The following is a 20235-nucleotide window of genomic DNA, read 5'->3' as shown; positions in this document are numbered from 1 at the left end:
TCTAGTTGTACTCATCTAGTTGTATTCACCTAGTTGTACTCATCTAGTTGTATTCACCTAGTTCTACTCATCTAGTTGTACTCATCTAGTTGTACTCATCTAGTTGTATTTGCCAAGTTGTACTCATCTAGCTGTATTCACCTAGTTGTACTCATCTAGCTGTACTCATCTAGTTGTACTCATCTAGTTGTACTCATCTAGTTGTATTCACCTAGTTGTACTCATCTAGCTGTACTCATCTAGTTGTACTCATCTAGTTGTATTCACCTAGTTGTACTCATCTAGCTGTACTCATCTAGTTGTATTTGCCTAGTTGTACTCATCTAGTTGTATTCACCTAGTTGTACTCATCTAGTTGTACTCATCTAATTGTACTCATTTAGTTGTACTCATCTAGCTGTACTCGTCTAGTTACATTCATCTAGTTGTTCGCACCTAGTTGTATTCATCTAGTTGTTTTCACATAGTTGTACTCGTCTAGTTGTACTCACCTAGTTGTACTCATCTAGTTGTACTCACCTAGTTGTACTCATCTAGTTGTACTCATTTAGTTGTACTCACCTAGTTGTACTCATCTAGTTGTACTCATCTAGCTGTACTCGTCTAGTTACATTCATCTAGTTGTTCTAGTTGCATTCACCTAGCTATACTCATCTAGTTGTACTCATCTAGTTGTACTCACCTAGTTGTACTCATCTAGTTGTTTTCACATAGTTGTACTCGTCTAGTTGTACTCACCTAGTTGTACTCATCTAGTTGTACTCACCTAGTTCTACTCATTTACTTGTACTTATTTAGTTGTACTCACCTAGCTATACTCATCTAGTTGTACTCATCTAGTTGCACCCATCTGGTTGCGCTCATTGAGCAGTACTCGTTGAGTTCACGTCTTGAGTGCCAGCCTCTTGTACACGGACCAACTGATGGGTCATCCGCTGCATTGTTCGCTTTCACTCATAACTACTTTTGAATCCCTGTTTGCAGTTACAACCTGAGCAGTTCACAATGAATTACTTCCATACAATTGTATAACAATTAGATAAGTAATGATAAAAGCCTCTGTGTGGGCGAAACGTTGCCAGCCAAGGTTCTAGCAAACTTTATTTGGATCTTTTCGCTACCTTCAGAGTAATTTATATATATATATATATATATATATATATATATATATATATATATATATATATATATATATATATATATATATATATGTCACCGTGGTTGTTTAATATATTTATAGATGGGGTTGTAAGAGAAGTAAATGCGAGGGTCTTGGCAAGAGGCGTGGAGTTAAAAGATAAAGAATCACACACAAAGTGGGAGTTGTCACAGCTGCTCTTTGCTGATGACACTGTGCTCTTGGGAGATTCTGAAGAGAAGTTGCAGAGATTGGTGGATGAATTTGGTAGGGTGTGCAAAAGAAGAAAATTAAAGGTGAATACAGGAAAGAGTAAGGTTATGAGGATAACAAAAAGATTAGGTGATGAAAGATTGGATATCAGATTGGAGGGAGAGAGTATGGAGGAGGTGAACGTATTCAGATATTTGGGAGTGGACGTGTCAGCGGATGGGTCTATGAAAGATGAGGTGAATCATAGAATTGATGAGGGAAAAAGAGTGAGTGGTGCACTTAGGAGTCTGTGGAGACAAAGAACTTTGTCCTTGGAGGCAAAGAGGGGAATGTATGAGAGTATAGTTTTACCAACGCTCTTATATGGGTGTGAAGCGTGGGTGATGAATGTTGCAGCGAGGAGAAGGCTGGAGGCAGTGGAGATGTCATGTCTGAGGGCAATGTGTGGTGTGAATATAATGCAGAGAATTCGTAGTTTGGAAGTTAGGAGGAGGTGCAGGATTACCAAAACTGTTGTCCAGAGGGCTGAGGAAGGGTTGTTGAGGTGGTTCGGACATGTAGAGAGAATGGAGCGAAACAGAATGACTTCAAGAGTGTATCAGTCTGTAGTGGAAGGAAGGCGGGGTAGGGGTCGGCCTAGGAAAGGTTGGAGGGAGGGGGTAAAGGAGGTTTTGTGTGCGAGGGGCTTGGACTTCCAGCAGGCATGCATGAGCGTGTTTGATAGGAGTGAATGGAGACAAATGGTTTTTAATACTTGACGTGCTGTTGGAGTGTGAGCAAAGTAACATTTATGAAGGGATTCAGGGAAACTGGCAGGCCGGACTTGAGTCCTGGAGATGGGAAGTACAGTGCCTGCACTCTGAAGGAGGGGTGTTAATGTTGCAGTTTAAAAACTGTAGTGTAAAGCACCCTTCTGGCAAGACAGTGATGGAGTGAATGATGGTGAAAGTTTTTCTTTTTCGGGCCACCCTGCCTTGGTGGGAATCGGCCAGTGTGATAATAAAATATATATATATATATATATATATATATATATATATATATATATATATATATATATATATATATATATATATATCGAGCCGAATAGGTAAAATTGATCAATTAACAAGAACTCATTTAAAATTAAGTCCTTTCTAAAATTTTCTCTTGTTCGTTTAAACATATAGTATTTTTTTATTTATGTTAATATAAAAATTAATAATTTTGTACCAAAAGAACCTTAGAAAACTTACCTAACCATATTATAACAAGTACAATTTAATTTACCTTAATCCAACTAAATATATTTTAGATAAGTTTACAATAATTTAATAATAACAAACACAATCAAATTTTTTTTCGTTAGGTTCAGAATGATTTTTGCGAAATTATTGCATACACAAATATGTCAAGTTATTATAGAAATGAAAATAAGATACCAGACATATTAAGCTAATATCCAAAATTTTCTTGCAACAGATAAGACAATTTGTAGATATAAATCAAGGTGTACTCCTGTTACCCCTTTTGGGACCTACTTCCTTGGCCTTTTGTGTATCCAATTGGTCTTGCAGTGCCGTCCACAGCATAGATATTGGATGCACTAAAAACCAGCAGCTTCGGTGGCAAAATCTAATTCTGTCTCCGTTCATTTGCAGGCAGAAAAAATATGACAAAGCCTTTCTGTTTTTTCACCATTTGTCTGTGGAACTTCTTGTTGTGAGTAGAAGAAAACTTTTTGTATCCCCTCCAAGCGTTTTATTTTTCATTATCTGCCTCAAAACATCGGTATCCACACCAGAGATAATCTACAGGCTCAGTCGTATCCTCTCGAATAGAAAGCATTAACGTTGGAAATACATAATGTGACCGGTGAGGACATATAATTTGTTATGGGCACTGTGCTCGAGTACAGAGTGCCACAGGGTGTCCCGTACCTCGATTGCTAGCGCACTCATCTCACACACTGAGGTCCGTGGGTCGATTCCCGGTACGGATGGAAACATTAGGGGTGTTCCCTTAAGACACCTGCTGTCCATGTTCACCTAGCAGTAAATAGGTACCTGGGTATTAGCTGACTGGTGTGGGTCGCATTCTAGGGACAAAATTAATCTAATTTGGGGAAATGCTCTGCATAACAACCGGCTTTCTATATAGCAGTATGCCATTGATGTCAGCCATGGTCTGTATACCTTGTACATGTACTTGTAGAAATAACGATTATTGTTATTATTGGGTGAAGGAAATCTCTGAAAGAAGAGCTTTGGTAGCATTTCCGCATTGTTTGTCTCTCCATCTGTTGTAGTGTTCAGGGAGAGGAAGACAGATTCTTGGTATGATAAACCGACATCCACGACATGGTCTTCAAGTGTGTCTTCAAGAAGATTCATCACTAATGAGTCGAGGGAAGAGCCAGAGTTACGAGGGGAGAAAATTCCACACAGCTCTTACGTAAACAAAAAAAAATCACCAAAATTCACAAACTTTTTCGGGTAAAGAAAATTGAGAAGTTCATTAGCCTTTGTGAAGTATTTCAAGTAAACAGAAGACAAGCGTTCACCATAGTCATTGCATGTGAGGTACTGTTGTGGCGTCACTAAGCATTATAACGAAGTGAAAGTTACACCGTTGTGTTAAGCACAATATTGCCCATCAGAAGGTTGAGGTCTGTACATTAAACACACTTGTATAAGCCAGCTATAATTTACGGACTACTCGAAGTACATAATTTGCAGGTGACTAGGAATGATTAAAGAAATAAACTTTACATGTGCCTATTTACTACAACGTACAAAGATTACTCCATGGTGACTCCTGACGCTTATGGTGAATACCTGAGGAATTGTCAGAAACCTTATCAGTTTTCCTAAGTCGAGTTACTAAGGGAGGTTCCACATGTGGTCACTGCTGCTGGATGATGACTGGTCACGGAGTTTTATGTGAGATGACCTGCGTGTCTGAGCTTTGACTAGGCACAGGTAGCTGAATGGTTATCCAGGTAATCGTCTTATGGCACAAAAATTACCTGCAGAAATAGAGAACTGAGCTGGGTTAGGGGACACTACAAAGTGTGAAACAGATCTACATACTTCTCGGTATGGTGGGGGATTAAGTCTGGGAGCAGCCGCTCCTGCCTATTCAGTTCCATTTTGCTGCGGCAGCTATCCTCGGGTGCTTTGCTGCTGATACGAGAGATGAGTTCTATTTTGGGTCTGCCGCTAGCCGCCCCCCCCCCCTCTCTCTCTCTCTCTCTCTCTCTCTCTCTCTGTCTCTCTGTCTCTCTCTTTCCTCCCCCTCCCCTCATCTTTCCCTCACAGATAGTGTATCGGCTGTCACTGTTATTTTCAGCCCCCATTACTTCCCTGGTTTTGTCTGAGTTTCTGTTGGTCTGTTTCCTTGTGAGTTCTGCAGTGGGGGGGGGGAGGTAAGTTTATTTTATTTATACTCGAGAGTGTTAGAGGGGTTCCACTCAGCGTTCCTTTATTTATTTACAAGGCAAGAACTGTTACCCTGCCTCAGCTTATTCAGAAACCTTCCTCTAGCAATGTTTTTATTAGTAAGGCACTAAGAGGATATATGATGAGGTTGAAGACAAAATTATGTATGTGTTTCAGTGAATATATGATGATTGATTTTAATCCTTATTTTCAGGATTAGAGTATTTTGACTGGTGGGGTACAGGCGACATGTACCTCGTGTAATTGAGAGGTTTTAACTCTTTAGAGCCAACCGTGGGTCAGGGCCTTTGTGTGATCAGCTGACTATCTTTTTATACTGTTTGTATGATGTTTGAACCTGTTCCCGACGCGATGGCGGTCCGTCGTGTTGTGTGACAGTCGTGTTCTCACTGTTCTCGAAACTGAGTCACTGGTGTTGAAGGTTTTATTGGTGTTGGAGAACAGCCAGGTCGAGACCAGGAGAGAGAGAGAAGAGTCACCATGCACAGGGTTCTGCTTTGATTAAGATGCCGGAGGTGGAACGAGGTTGTTATTATTATTATTTTTATGTTTTTGAGGAAAGTAATTAATCCCATGGGAATCATAACAGCTCTTGAGGAACGAGAAGTAATGTGGTTTGGCCAGAAAGGGAGAACAGCAACAATTCCTTGACACAAGAGCAATTCAGCATCAAGGGATGAGTCCCGTCTACCGACCTACCTACTGGAATATGTGTGTACTCACCTAACTCACCTAACTGTGGTTGCAGGGATCGAGACTCAGCTCCTGGCCCCCTCCTCTTCACTAATCGCTACTAGGTCCTCTCTTTCTCTCTCTGCTTCCTGAGCTTTGTCATACCTCATCTTAAGGCTATGTATGGTTCCTGCCTCCACTACATCACTTGTTAGGCTATTCCACTTCCTGACGACTCTATGACTGAAGAAATACTTCCTAACATCCCTGTGACTTATCTGAGTCTTCAACTTGTGACCCCTTGTTTCTGTGTCCCATCTCTGGAACATCCTGTCTCAGCCCACCTCATCTATTCCACGCAGTACTTTGCATGTCATTATCATGTCTCCCCTGACTCTCCTGTCCTCCAGTGTCGTCAGTCCGATTTCCCTCAACCTTTCTTCGTAGGACATTTCCCTGAGCTCCGGAACTAGCCTTGCTGTAAACCTTTGTACTTTCTCTAACTTCTTACGTGGTTGACCAGGTGCGGGTTTCAAACCGGTGCTGCATACTCCAGTAAGGGTCTCACGTACACAGTGTACAGTGTCTTGAACGATTCCTTACTAAGGTATCGGGACGCTATTCTCAGGTTTGCCAGGCGTTGTCTGGTTGATGTGTGCCTCGGGAGACGTACTCGGTGTTATGGTCACCCCAAGATCTTTCTCCTTGAGTGAGGTTTGCAGTCTTTGGCCACCTAGCCTATACTCTGCGGTCTTCTGTGCTCTTCCCCAATCTTCATGACTTTGCATTTGGCTGAGTTAAATTCAAGAAGCCAGTTGCTGGACCACGTGTCCAGCCTGTCCAGGTCTCTTTGTAGTCCTGCCTGATCTTTATCTGATTTAATTATTCTCATTAACTTCATATCATCTGCGAACAGGGACTCTTCAGAGTCTATCCCTTCCATCAAGGCAATCACATATATCAAAAATAGCACTGACTGACCCCTGTGGGACCCCGCTCGTCACAGACGCCCACTGTGATGCCTCTTCACGTACCATGACACGTTGTTGCCTCCCTGACAGATATTCTCTGATCCATGGAAGTGCTCTTCCTGTTATACGCGCCTGATCCTCCAGCTTCTGCACTAATCTCTTGAAAAGGAACCATGTCGAAGGCCTTCCTGCAGTCCAGGAAAATGCAATCCACCCACCCCTCTCTCTCGTGTCTTACTTCTGTTACCTTGTCATAAAACTCCAGAAGGTTTGCGACACAGGATTTGTCTTCCATGAATCCATGTTGGTTGTCGTTTATAATCTTGTTCCATTCCAGGTGCTCCACAACTCTCCTCCTGATAATCTTCTTCATGACTTTGCAGACTATACACGTCAGTGACACTGGTCTGTAGTTTAGTGCCTCTTTTGTGTCTCCTTTCTTAAAAATGGGAGCTACATTTGCCGTCTTCTATACCTCAGGTAGTTGCCCAGTTTCAACGATATATTGAAGATTGTGGTTAGTGGCACGCACAGCGTCTCTGCTCCTTCTCTAAGGACCCACGGGGAGATGTCCGGTCCCATCGTCTTTGAGGTATCAAGGTCACTTAGCAGCTTCTGCACCTCCCCCTCCGTTGTTTGTATGTCATCCAACACTTGTTGGTATATTCCCTGTTGATGTTCCCCTCTGTGCTGTCTTCCCAGAGCTCTTCCTATCTCTACTGTAAATACTTCCTTAAATCTCCTGTTGAGCTCCTCCCATACCTTGTGATCGCTTCTCGTGAGCTCCCCACCTTCTGTCCTCAGCCTGATCACCCGGTCTTTGACTGTTATCTTCCTCCTGACGTGGCTGTGCAGCAGTTTCGGGTCAGACTTGACTTTCGATGCTGTGTTATTTTCGTATTGTCGCTGGGCCTTCCTCCTTATCTGTGCATACTCGTTCCTGGCTCTTCTACTAATCTCCTTATTTTCCTGTGTTCTTTGCCTTCTGTACTTTTTCCATTCTCTATTGCACTTAGTTTTGGCCTCCTTACACCGTCGGGTAAACCAGGGACTCGTGCTGGTCTTCCCATTATTTCTGTTGCCCTTGGGAACAAACCTTTCCTCAGCCTCCTTGCATTTTGTTGTTACGTATTTCATCACTTCGTTTACTGACTTTCCTACCAGTTCTCTGTCCCACTGAACCTCCTGCAGGAAGTTCCTCAAACCTATGTAGTTTACCCTTTTATAATCTGGCTTTTCCCATTCACCTTCTGTTACCCTCTCCACTTGTAACTCTACTATGTATTCAAAGCACAGAACGACGTGATCACTAGCTCCAAGGGGCCTCTCATATGTGATGTCCTCAATGTCTGAACTGCTCAGGGTGAACACAAGATCCAGTCTTGCTGGTTCATCCTCCCCTCTCGCTCTGGTAGTGTCCTTAACATGTTGATGCATGAGGTTTTCCACAACCACATCCATCATCTTGGCTCTCCATGTGTGTGTGTGTGTGTACTCACCTATTTGTACTCACCTATTTGTGGTTGCAGGGGTCGAGTCCTAGCTCCTGGCCCCGCCTCTTCACCGGTTGCTACTAGGCCCTCTCTCTCCCCGCTCCATGAGCTTTATCAAACCTCGTCTTAAAACTGTGTATGGTTCCTGCCTCCACTACGTCACTTTCTAGGCTATTCCACTGCCTTACAACTCTATGACTGAAGAAATACTTCCTACTATCTCTCTGACTCATTTGTGTCTTCAACTTCCAATTGTGGCCTCTTGTTTCTGTGTCCCCTGCCTGGAACATCCTGTCCTTGTCCACCTTGTCTATTCCACGCAGTATTTTATATGTCGTTATCATGTCTCCCCTGACCCTCCTGTCCTCCAGTGTCGTCAGGCCGATTTCCCTAAATCTTTCTTCATAGGACATTCCCCTTAGCTCTGGAACTAACCTTGTTGCAAACCTTTGTACTTTCTCTAGTTTCTTGACGTGCTTTATCAAGTGCGGGTTCCAAACAGGTGCTGCATACTCCAGTATGGGCCTGACATACACGGTGTACAGTGTCTTGAATGATTCCTTACTAAGGTATCGGAATGCTGTTCTCAGGTTTGCCAGGCGCCCATATGCTGCAGCAGTTATCTGATTGATGTGTGCTTCCGGAGACATGCTCGGTGTTATACTCACCCCAAGATCTTTCTCCTTGAGTGAGGTTTGCAGTCTTTGGCCACCTAGCCTATACTCTGTCTGTGGTCTTCTGTGCCCTTCCCCTATCTTCATGACTTTGCATTTGGCAGGATTAAATTCGAGAAGCCATTTGCTGGACCAGGTGTCCAGTCTGTCCAGGTCTCTTTGAAGTCCTGCCTGGTCCTCATCAGATTTAATTCTCCTCATTAACTTCACATCATCTGCAAACAGGGACACTTCTGAGTCTAACCCTTCCGTCATGTCGTTCACATATACCAAAAATAGCACTGGTCCTAGGACCGACCCCTGTGGGACCCCGCTCGTCACAGGTGCCCACTGTGATACATCATTACGTACCATGACTCGTTGTTGCCTCCCTGTCAGGTATTCTCTGATCCATTGCAGTGCCCTTCCTGTTATATGCGCCTGATGCTCTAGCTTCTGCACTAATCTCTTGTGAGGAACTGTGTCAAAGGCCTTCTTGCAGTCCAAGAAGATGCAATCAACCCACCCCTCTCTCTCTTGTCTTACTTCTGTTATTTTATCATAAAACTCCAGAAGGTTTGTGACACAGGATTTGCCTTCCGTGAATCCGTGCTGGTTGGCATTTATACTCCTGTTCCGTTCCAGGTGCTCCACCACTCTCCTCCTGATAATCTTCTCCATAATTTTGCATACTATACACGTCAATGACACAGGTCTATAGTTTAGTGCCTCTTTTCTGTCTCCTTTTTTGAAAATGGGAACTACATTTGCCGTCTTCCATACCTCAGGTAGTTGCCCAGTTTCCAGGGATGTGTTGAAGATTGTGGTAAGTGGTACGCACAACATATCTGCTCCCTCTCTAAGGACCCACGGAGAGATGTTGTCCGGTCCCATTGCCTTTGAGGTATCGATGTCCCTTAGCAGTTTCTTCACCTCCTCCTCATCTGTATGTATGTCGTCCAACACTTGTTGGTGTATTCCTTGTTGGTGTCCCCATCTGGTCTGTCCCCCCAGAGTCCTTCCTGTCTCTACTGTAAATACTTCCTTAAATCTCGTGTTGAGCTCCTCACATACCTCTTGATCGTTTCTTGTGAGTTCTCCACCTTCTTTCCTCAGCCTTATCACCTGGTCCTTGACTGTTGTCTTCCTCCTAATGTGGCTATACAGCAGTTTCGGGTCAGATTTGACTTTCGATGCTATGTCGTTTTCATACTGTCGCTGGGCCTCCCTCCTTATCTGCGCATACTCGTTTCTGGCTCTTCTACTAATCTCCTTGTTTTCCTGGGTCCTATGCCTCCTGTACCTTTTCCATTCTCTGTTGCACTTAGTTTTTGCCTCCCTACACCTTCGGGTAAACCAAGGACTCGTTTTGGTCTTCCTATTATTTCTGTTTCCCTTGGGAACAAAACTTTCCTCTGCCTCCTTGCACTTTGTTGCCACATATTCCATCATCTCGTTTACTGATTTTCCTACCATTTCTCTGTCCCACTGAACCTCCTGCAGGAAGTTTCTCATACCTGTATAGTCCCCCCTTTTATAGTTTGGCCTGTCCCCTTCAGTTCCTGTTACCTTCTCCACTTGTAACTCTACTATATAGTCAAAACTCAGAACCACATGATCGCTAGCTCCAAGGGGCCTCTCGTAAGTGATGTCCTCAATGTCTGAACTGCTCAGGGTGAACACAAGATCCAGTCTTGCTGGCTCATCCTCCCCTCTCTCTCTGGTTGTGTCCCTGACATGTTGATGCATGAGGTTTTCAAGTGTGTGTGTGTGTGTGTGTGTGTGTGTGTGTGTGTGTGTGTGTGTGTGTGTGTGTGTGTGTGTGTGTGTGTGTGTGTGTATGTGTGTGTATCGTGCAGAATAGGTAAAACTTGCGATTTTTACTTAAATAGACACGCTCTATTTGCCGAAGAGAAACTTTGTGTATGCAATAATTTCGCAAAAATCATTCTGAACCAAACGGAAAAAATATATTTCATTGTGTTTGTGTATATATATATATATATATATATATATATATATATATATATATATATATATATATATATATATATATATATATATATATACATATATATATATATATATATATATATATATATATATATATATATATATATATATATATATATATATATATAAACATATTACCTTCCTTAGCACTTTCTATTTCAGTCTCTTTTCTAATCTGCCGTTGTATAGACTTTTACTTACTCTCATTACCTTGCTCTTTTCTCTGTTTACTTTTAACTTGCTCCTTTACACACACTTCTCAACTCCTTCACCAACTTCTGCAGCTTCTCTCGTCAGTCTCCCAAGTGTACTTTGTCATCACTGATGCAGGATAACGTCGCAGCTTGTAAAATATTTGTAGGAACTCTCGTCCTGATACTGTAAAAAAAATTCACTTAGAGAGAGAGGGAGAGAGAGAGAGAGAGAGAGAGAGAGAGAGAGAGAGAGAGAGAGAGAGAGAGAGAGAGAGAGAGAGAGAGAGAGAGAGATAGAGAGAGAGAGAGAGAGAGAGAGAGAGAGAGAGAGAGAGAGAGAGAGAGAGAGAGAGAGAGAGAGAGAGAGAGAGAGAGAGAGAGAGAGAGAGAGAGAGAGAGAGATTATATGTACTCACCTGTCTGTGGTTGCAGGGGTCGAATCTTAACTCTTGGGTCCCGCATCTCAGCTTGCTCTTGCCAGATTCACTCCCTCCTAACCTCTTAGGTTCTATCGTACCTGCTCTTAAAATTTTGTATGAAGCCCGTATACACACACACACACGCACACACACGGTAGATAGGGACAGGATGTTTCAGGGATAGGACACAGCAACAAGGGGTCACAACTGGAAGTTGAAAACTCAGATGAATCATAGGGCTGTTAGGAACTATTTCTTCAGTCATAGAAAAGGTACGATAAAGCTCTTGGAGCAGGGAGACAGTGGACCTAGTAGCGACCAGCAGATAGACTGGGCCAGGAACTGTAAATCGACCCCTGCAACCACAAATAGGTGAGTACAAATAGGTGAGTACACATCCACACATAATACACACACACAATACACACCCACACCCACACCCACACACACACACACACACACACACACACACGAGCGTTTATGTAAATAAGGTACATTGCCATTAGGGTTGTGCCCCTCAACAGCAGCAGCATCAGACACAAACAAGCACACACATCAGCACATTACACCATCAGTCACTGCTAACTCGCCCACTCCTCCACCCTACCACTTAGCCTCCCACTCTCACCTGCTGTTCCCGAGAGACTCTTAAGTGTCTGTTAGTGACATAAGAGGCGAGGAAGAGGCATTTTCCCCCTCAGTGTAGTTGAGGGGAATGGTGGAGAACCCTCACCGACTCTCCTACGCCAGAGAGCTTCAAGATTCTGGAAAAGGAAAAAAAATATAAAATCGTTGCCGCTGGAAAATACAATTAGAAAACGGAGCCTCGGGTTGGCAGGGGTAACTCCTCTATTACCCCGAGACTGTTCAACGACCGGGGGTTTATTGTCACGTGGAGAGGTACATATCCATGACGCAGGGACAGAGAAGGGTGGGAGGGAGGGATAAAAAAACGGTGGGATGGAGGGAGATGGAAAAGGACCAGGAGAGAGAGAGAGAGAGAGAGAGAGAGAGGCTAATGGTCTTTATGAATGAATGGTCGTTGCAATGAGTGCTCTTGGATCGTCAACTGGGATTGTTATCTTAGGAGCTGGTCCTCTTAACTTGCAATACTCGCAAGAGCAAAAACTCTCAACAAATCTCGTTGCAACTTTTGTGAATTTAAATTGCTCTTGTTATCGCCAAAATTTTTGTTGTTCTGGTCAGGGAGAGGCATGAGAGAGAGAGAGAGAGAGAGAGAGAGAGAGAGAGAGAGAGAGAGAGAGAGAGACAGACAGACAGACAGACAGACAGACAGACAGACAGACAGACAGACAGAGGCTGTTACCTGGAGGTTACCTGGAGAGAGTTTCGGGGGTCAAGTGTGTGTAGAAGAGAGAGGTATAGGAGGGAGGGAGGTGTGAAATTGATGAAGAAATGGTGTGAGCGAACTCTAGAAAGGGCAAGCAAAAAAAAAGAATAAAAACAAATTGAACATAGATTTAAACACTTTAGGTTAATTCCATAACAATCAATCATGTTGAAAAAATGCGGTGTGGATGCAACGATCTATTAGTTGGGGATGCAGAGCTGGAGCATCACTCGAGCAGTGATCTCTTGGCTGGAAATAGGTGATGTCACCATGGTTGTTTAACAGTGTATAATAATGCATGCTAGGTGGCCAGGTGGCCTGGTGGCTAAAGCTCCCGCTTCACACGGAGGGTCCGGGTTCGATTCCCGGCGGGTGGAAACATTTCGACACGTTTCCTTACACCTGTTGTCCTGTTCACCAAGCAGCAAATAGGTACCTGGGTGTTAGTCGACTGGTGTGGGTCGCATCCTGGGGGACAAGATTGAGGACCCCAATGGAAATAAGTTAGACAGTCCTCGATGACGCACTGACTTTCTTGGGTTATCCTGGGTGGCTAACCCTCCGGGGTTAAAAATCCGAACGAAATCTTATCTTAGGGTGTTCCAGCAGAGTGTGAGGGATTAAAACATAACCTGATACGAAGTGGCAAGTGTCGAAGTTGCTCTTTGCCGATGACACGGTTCTTTTAAGAGATCCTGAAGAGAAGCTTCAAAGGTTGTAGCAATATTAGTAATAATTATAGCTGTAATAGTACTAGTAGTACTACGACTAGCACATTACTGTGCTAAATCGTACACCAAAAGTACTGCAATAAGTAATGTGTGTGGGGTGAGCGGCAGACACAGCATAAAAAATAAATGTCAGCATCCAAAACGACCCAAAATAAATAAATTTCTTACGAACAGAAACACAACTTACTCGGTTGGTAGCGCACTCAGCTCACACACACTGAGGTGCGTGGTTCGATCTCTGGCACGGGTGGAAACATTAGGGCGTATTTCCTTAAGATACCTGCTGTCCATGTTCAACTAGCAGTAAAACAGGCACCTGTGTATTAGCCGATTGGTGTGAGTCGCATCCTGGGACAAAATTAACCTAATTTACCCGAAATGATCTGCATAATAAGGGACTTCCTTTATAATATGTCACTGATGTCAGCTATGGTTCTATTCTATTCTATTTGATTCGCCGGTAATCCCGGCCCGGGTCTCTTCCATTTTGGTGACCCGGCATTGGCTCCCCGGGTAGGGAAGTGACATTTATCCTTACTTGCACCTGTGTGGCAGGTCTTCAGCAGGAAAGGGGGGGGGAGGTACCTCACCGGCCCTATGGCCAGATGACGTACCAAACGTTAGTGTGCACTAACAGTGGCTGGTGTGCAGTGCAATGGAGGCCCAAAGCAGGCCCAAAGCAGGCCCAAAGCAGGCCCAAAGCAGCAACTTCAGCGGGGGGGCGGATGACATGCAAGGACTGGAAGTAAGGTTTCCAAGTCCCTGACAGCCAAGTACACAAGATGTGCTGCCTCACTCTCTCGGGTCTGCCCCACTGGGGTCAATGGGAAGTGTCTACGGCGAAGGGGCATCGTAGCCGGGCAGTCTAACAGGTAGTGCACCAAGGGCTGCGGAACCATTCGGTCACAATGGGCACAGAGCTCCTCTCGTGCCCGTTCAACAATCCGCGCAGTGGTGGGATACCCTAAGCGTAGGCGGTGGATATGCACCCTCAGTTCCCTGGACTGTGTCCGAAGACTTGGAGGGGGCACCCTGTGGGTCGCCCTGACATACCAACAGAGGCTCCGTGACTCCCCAGGGTCAGGGAATGGGCGCCTCGCCGCACCAGCAGCCAACAGCGCAATCTGGCTGAGGCTGATGGAGATCGCAGCATGTGGCTGTGCCTCGAGGGTTGCAGTCCTAGCAGCCCCATCTGCAGCATCATTGCCAGGGACACCCACATGGCTCGGGATCCAGTTGATGGCAGCCCTGCGACCCTGGGCCATGAGAGTCTGCAGGTCACCCCGGATGGATGTGATTAAGTGTATGTTGTCCTTTGGCTCTCTGTGCATAAGCGCTTGGATTGCTGCCTTGGAATCAACGTGGATGATGGGGGGATGCTGATGGTCTGCAAGAGCATGCCGCAGAGCCTGTTGGATGGCAAAGAGTTCGGCCTGGAGGATGGTGCAATGGTCTGGGAGGCGCCAACCTGCTGTCAGATTGCTGTGGAACATCCCAGCAGCTGTGCGGCCTGCCACTGGGTCTCTGGAGCCATCAGTGTAATATGGCACACACCCTGGGCCTTCCGCACCCACAATGCTAGCCGAGGCAAGGTGGTGCAGAATGTCCCGGGTGCAATGCCTCTTGCTGTCTGGTAGGGTTGTCCAGCTCACCGCAAACAGCTCTGGTGCCCAAGGGGGTGGCACCGTGTAGTTCGCTGCCAGTCTGTCGCAGCCTCCCGCCTGGAGCAATGTCATGGGCAAGAGTTTCTGTCAGCTATGGTGTATAAGTTGTATAATGTACTTACAGAAATATTATTATTATTATTATTATAATTATTAATTATGTATCTACCGATTTGCCATACAGCATAATGCATAAAAGTGGAGCAAAGACAAATAATATATATATATATATATACATATAATATATATATATATATATATATATATATATATATATATATATATATATATATATATATATATATATATATTATATATATATATATATATATAACCATCAAAGAGGTATTATTATTATTATTATACACAGCTTCAAAACAAGGGTGTTATCAGACAATCGTTTATCTGCATGACAGAGAAAATAAATTAAAAAATCACGCATAAAAACTTTTTATCGTAATTTTTTATTAGGTGCATTATAATTCATACCTTATTATTATTATTATTATTATTATTATTATTATTATTATTATTATTATTATTATTATTATTATTATTATTATGAATTATTGTAAATTATTATTTTTATTATTATTATCAATTATTATAAATTATTATTATTATTACTATTATTATTATTATTATTATTATTATTATTATTATTATTATTATTATTAATGTTATTATTGTTAGTGTTATTATTATTATAACTATTATTATTATTATTACTATTATTATTATTATTATTATTATTATTATTATTATTATTATTATTATTATTATTATTATTATTATTATTATTATTATTATTATTATTATTACTGAGACCTTCACGGGACTCAGCTCCGCCTTGGAGAATGACGATCACTGACTGAACTTCAGGTACACAACGTTTTCCTGAGCAGAACGTAGCGGAGGTTAAAACTTTGCCTGATGAACAATTGTCAGACCTTGCGTCATTATGTGCTGGAATGAGATCAAATTAGTGACCTCACTGACAACTTACTCAGAAATGTTCAAGAAATGACAAAGTATTTTACCCACATCCTTATTCCTTATTCACACTGGTATATTACAGACCATTCTGGAAAAATACCCTGACTCCGCTGACTGCAAATAAAGTTTTAACACGTTAGTTAGTTAGTTACCATTTTGTCCTAGGCACATGTCGATTAGACACTAGGCCTGTGTGTGTGTGTGTGTGTGTGTGTGTGTGTGTGTGTGTGTGTGTGTGTGTGTGTGTGTGTGTGTGTGTGTGTGTGTGTGTGTGTGTATGTGTGTGTGTGTGTGTGTGTGTGTGTGTGTGTGTGTGTGTGTGTGTGTGTGTGTGTGTGTGTGTGTGTGTGTGTGTGTGTGTGTGTGTGTGTGTGTGTGTGTGTGTGTATGCATGTGTGTGTGTGTGTGTATGCATGTGTGTGTGTGTGTATGCATGTGTGTGTGTGTGTGTGTGTGTGTGTGTGTGCGCACGCATGTGTGTGTACTAACCTAGTTGAGGTTGCGGGGGTCGAGTCCGAGCTCCTGGCCCCGCCTCTTCACTGATCGCTACTAGGTCACTCTCCCCGAGCCGTGAGCTTTATCATACCTCTGCTTAAAGCTATGTATGGATCCTGCCTCCACTACATCGCTTCCCAAACTATTCCACTTACTGACTACTCTGTGGCTGAAGAAATACTTCCTAACATCCCTGTGATTCATCTGTGTCTTTAGCTTCCAACTGTGTCCCCTTGTTACTGTGTCCAATCTCTGGAACATCCTGTCTTTGTCCACCTTGTCAATTCCCCTCAGTATTTTGTATGTCGTTATCATGTCCCCCCTATCTCTCCTGTCCTCCAGTGTCGTCAGGTTGATTTCCCTTAACCTCTCCTCGTAGGACATACCTCTTAGCTCTGGGACTAGTCTTGTTGCAAACCTTTGCACTTTCTCTAGTTTCTTTACGTGCTTGGCTAGGTGTGGGTTCCAAACTGGTGCCGCATACTCCAATATGGGCCTAACGTATACGGTGTACAGGGTCCTGAACGATTCCTTATTAAGATGTCGGAATGCTGTTCTGAGGTTTGCTAGGCGCCCATATGCTGCAGCAGTTATTTGGTTGATGTGCGCTTCAGGAGATGTGCCTGGTGTTATACTCACCCCAAGATCTTTTTCCTTGAGTGAGGTTTGTAGTCTCTGACCCCCTAGACTGTACTCCGTCTGCGGCCTTCTTTGCCCTTCCCCAATCTTCATGACTTTGCACTTGGTGGGATTGAACTCCAGGAGCCAATTGCTGGACCAGGTCTGCAGCCTGTCCAGATCCCTTTGTAGTTCTGCCTGGTCTTCGATCGAGTGTATTCTTCTCATCAACTTCACGTCATCTGCAAACAGGGACACCTCAGAGTCTATTCCTTCCGTCATGTCGTTCACAAATACCAGAAACAGCACTGGTCCTAGGACTGACCCCTGTGGGACCCCGCTGGTCACAGGTGCCCACTCTGACACCTCGCCACGTACCATGACTCGCTGCTGTCTTCCTGACAAGTATTCCCTGATCCATTGTAGTGCCTTCCCTGTTATCCCTGCTTGGTCCTCCAGTTTTTGCACCAATCTCTTGTGTGGAACTGTGTCAAACGCCTTCTTGCAGTCCAAGAAAATGCAATCCACCCACCCCTCTCTCTCTTGTCTTACTGCTGTCACCATGTCATAGAACTCCAGTAGGTTTGTGACACAGGATTTCCCGTCCCTGAAACCATGCTGGCTGCTGTTGATGAGATCATTCCTTTCTAGGTGTTCCACCACTCTTCTCCTGATAATCTTCTCCATGATTTTGCATACTATACATGTCAGTGACACTGGTCTGTAGTTTAATGCTTCATGTCTGTCTCCTTTTTTAAAGATTGGGACTACATTTGCTGTCTTCCATGCCTCAGGCAATCTCCCTGTTTCGATAGATGTATTGAATATTGTTGTTAGGGGTACACATAGCGCCTCTGCTCCCTCTCTCAATACCCATGGGGAGATGTTATCTGGCCCCATTGCCTTTGAGGTATCTAGCTCACTCAGAAGCCTCTTCACTTCTTCCTCGGTTGTGTGCACTGTGTCCAGCACTTGGTGGTGTGCCCCACCTCTCCGTCTTTCTGGAGTCCCTTCTGTCTCCTCTGTGAACACTTCTTTGAATCTCTTGTTGAGTTCTTCACATACTTCCCGGTCATTTCCTGTTGTCTCTCCTCCTTCCTTCCTTAGCCTGATTACCTGGTCCTTGACTGTTGTTTTCCTCCTGATGTGGCTGTACAACAGTTTCGGGTCAGATTTGGCTTTCGCTGCTATGTCATTTTCATATTGTCTTTGGGCCTCCCTTCTTATCTGTGCATATTCGTTTCTGGCTCTACGACTGTTCTCCTTATTCTCCTGGGTCCTTTGCCTTCTATATTTCTTCCATTCCCTAGCACACTTGGTTTTTGCCTCCCTGCACCTTTGGGTAAACCATGGGCTCATCCTGGCTTTTTCATTACTCCTGTTACCCTTGGGTACAAACCTCTCCTCAGCCTCCTTGCATTTTGTTGCTACATATTCCATCATCTCGTTAACTGGCTTCCCTGCCAGTTCTCTGTCCCACTGAACCCCGTTCAGGTAGTTCCTCATTCCTGTGTAGTCCCCTTTCTTGTAGTTTGGCTTCATTCGTCCTGGCCTTCCTGCTTCTCCCTCCACTTGTAGCTCTACTGTGTATTCGAAGCTTAAAACCACATGGTCACTGGCCCCAAGGGGTCTTTCATATGTGATGTCCTCGATATCTGCACTACTGAAGGTGAATACTAAGTCCAGCCTTGCTGGTTCATCCTCTCCTCTCTCTCTTGTAGTGTCCCTTACGTGTTGGTACATGAAGTTCTCCAGTACCACCTCCATCATCTTAGCCCTCCATGTATCTTGGCCCCCATGTGGGTCCAAGTTCTCCCAATCGATCTCCTTGTGGTTAAAGTCACCCATGATCAGGAGCTTTGCCCTGCATGCATGAGCTCTTCTGGCCACTCTAGCCAGTGTGTCAACCATCGCTCTATTGCTCTCGTCGTACTCTTGCCTTGGCCTCCTGCTGTTCTGTGGTGGGTTATACATCACTGCTATTACCACCTTGGGACCTCCAGAGTGAAGTGTTCCCACTATGTAATCACTTTCTTCTCCGCTATCTCCTCTCTCCAGCTCATCAAAATTCCAGCGATTTTTGATCAGCAACGCCACTCCTCCACCCCCCCTGTTCCCTCTGTCTTTCCTCAGGATTTGGTATCCCGTTGGAAAGATGGCATCTGTTATCATACCTGTAAGCTTGGTTTCTGTGAGAGCTATGATGTCCGGTGATGCTTCTTTGACTCTTTCGTGCCACTCCTCCCACTTATTTGTTATTCCATCAGCGTTTGTGTACCATACCTTCAGTTTCCTTTCCAACACTGTGGTTTGGGGGGCCTGTGGGGGTGGGAGACCTGGTGGCATACTGTGGGATTCTATAGCTCGATGTTGGGTGGAGGCTGTGGGTATGGATTGTAGTGTGTGTTGGGATGGTGTGATAGGTTGTATGGTTCTGAGAGTAGTTGTGTGTGTGCTTGCCCTTGCTGTTCTGTCCTGCTCTGACTGACCTCTGCTGATTCCCTCCTTGTCTCTTTTCCTAGCTCCTTTCGTTTTTTTGTCCTCTCCCTCAGCTGCTGTCGTTCTGATTTTGTTCTGTCTCTGTCTAGGAACACCCTCTTGTACTCTTCCGAGTATTTCAATTGTGGTTTCTCTTGGAGGATCCTGTTCCGCACTGTTTCCGTCCTGAGAATCAGCTTGATTGGTCGGTTTCTCCCCTTCGAGTACCCCCCTATTCTCTGAAAATTTACAATCTCGTCCATCTCTTCACCTATTTCCGTGATGATTTTCTCAATCTCCTTTCCTTCTTCCTGCTTCCTTTCAGTGTGTGTCCTTTCCTCTCTCTCCTGAAGCCCATGGATAAACACTGATTTTGCCCTTTCTTCCTCCCATTGCCTCACCCTCTGTGACTCTGGATCCTGCCTGTATGTGGTCAGTTTCTCCCTTGATTTTTCCAGTGGCTCTTGATAGCCTTGTTGTGCCTCAGCATTCGACCTATCACCCTCTCCATCTGCAACCAGCTGATCTTCCCTTTCACTCCTTGGTCCTCCTTGGCAGATTGATGTGACCTTAGCATAATTCATAATTCCTTCCTTCCTGTTCAGCCTCGCAGCTTCATATGCTGTGTCTTCTCTGGTCACTGCCCCTGTAACTCGCTCCAGCCTATTTATCTCAACTTCTAGGACCCTTATCTTG

The sequence above is a fragment of the Cherax quadricarinatus genome, chromosome 8, assembly GCF_038502225.1.
Source record: "Cherax quadricarinatus isolate ZL_2023a chromosome 8, ASM3850222v1, whole genome shotgun sequence".
Lineage (NCBI taxonomy): Eukaryota > Metazoa > Arthropoda > Malacostraca > Decapoda > Parastacidae > Cherax > Cherax quadricarinatus.
The sequence above is the reverse complement of the archived record's forward strand: the minus strand, read 5'-3'. Positions refer to the sequence as shown.